Genomic DNA, 1,202 nt, shown 5'->3' with positions numbered 1-1,202 from the left:
ACATTCTGTCTTCTAACACCATATCTGCCGGTCACCTATTCAGCCAACATGGCCATTGAAATCTGCCCCGTTCACTAATCTTTCTTCCTTGGGGAGGCTTTCTACCATATCATAATGCCAATAAATCTTCATCTTAGGCACCAGTTGTACAGCAAGAGCCAAATCATTATAGGAGTCGTAGCCTATGCTTCATGGATAGTGAGTCATACCCACTCTATTCTAGGGCAATCATGGATAGCTAGTTCTCAACATGCACATCATGGTGCCTAAAACCATCAGTCACAGAATAAATATAGTTACGGTAGACACCTCATCTTACAATGTGACCCAGAGGAATGATGAACTACTAAAGGAAGGAAGCAACCTTTGATGTGTGTTTACAAGACCAAAGTTGCGAGCTCCCAAGTTGTAGAGCGATAATTCTAGTGTCCTTTGGCACCACTGAAAGACAGAGAATTTTACTCTTTGGTGATTGGCAATGATCGTCATTCAGTATGAACCGCCGGCCCTTTCAAGACCGATTAGGTGCTGAGATCATCCTCCATACGAGAAGACGTGGTCACTACTGAGCATGGGAAGCTATAGACAGGACCTGTCATGATGAGCATTGCAGTGTTTCACCATATCCCCGGAAATAAACATCATTCCTTAGGGATCACTAACCACTGCCAAAAAATCGGCATTTTGCAACTAATATATACGCAACTAAATGCTACGCAATGAGCTATGCTAAGAAATTAGTTTTTATATTTTTTAAAACCCCATAAATCAAAGGAATCAGATTTATGGTAATGGTTACAACTGAAATGTGCTAGTTCAAAAGGAGTTTTGTGAATGAGTATTGACTAACAAAAGACATTAAAAGTAAAATATGCACGTGTACATTAGTTTACAATAAAGACATTTTTACATACTGTTGTCATAAGCTTTTAAATTATACCATCGATGTTATTAAGCTTCTGGCAAACTTTTGGGCTTAATATTGTACATGCATATAAGTTTACACTAAACGCATGTTTCTAATTGTCTGTTAGCCATTTTGTTAGGACCTACATGCCATGCTGTGGTTAACATAATAGCGTAAAATGGCCTATGCACATTTTCGTAGCACCTTTCGGCGAATCTTCCGAACCTATATATTAGTAATCTATTTAGAAACATGATAATATTAATTTTTTTTTTATTATTATTTTTTTTAAGAA

This window comes from Penaeus vannamei, chromosome 19 (genome assembly GCF_042767895.1).
Source record: "Penaeus vannamei isolate JL-2024 chromosome 19, ASM4276789v1, whole genome shotgun sequence".
In the NCBI taxonomy this organism is placed as follows: Eukaryota; Metazoa; Arthropoda; class Malacostraca; order Decapoda; family Penaeidae; genus Penaeus; species Penaeus vannamei.
Note: the sequence above shows the minus strand (reverse complement) of the source record.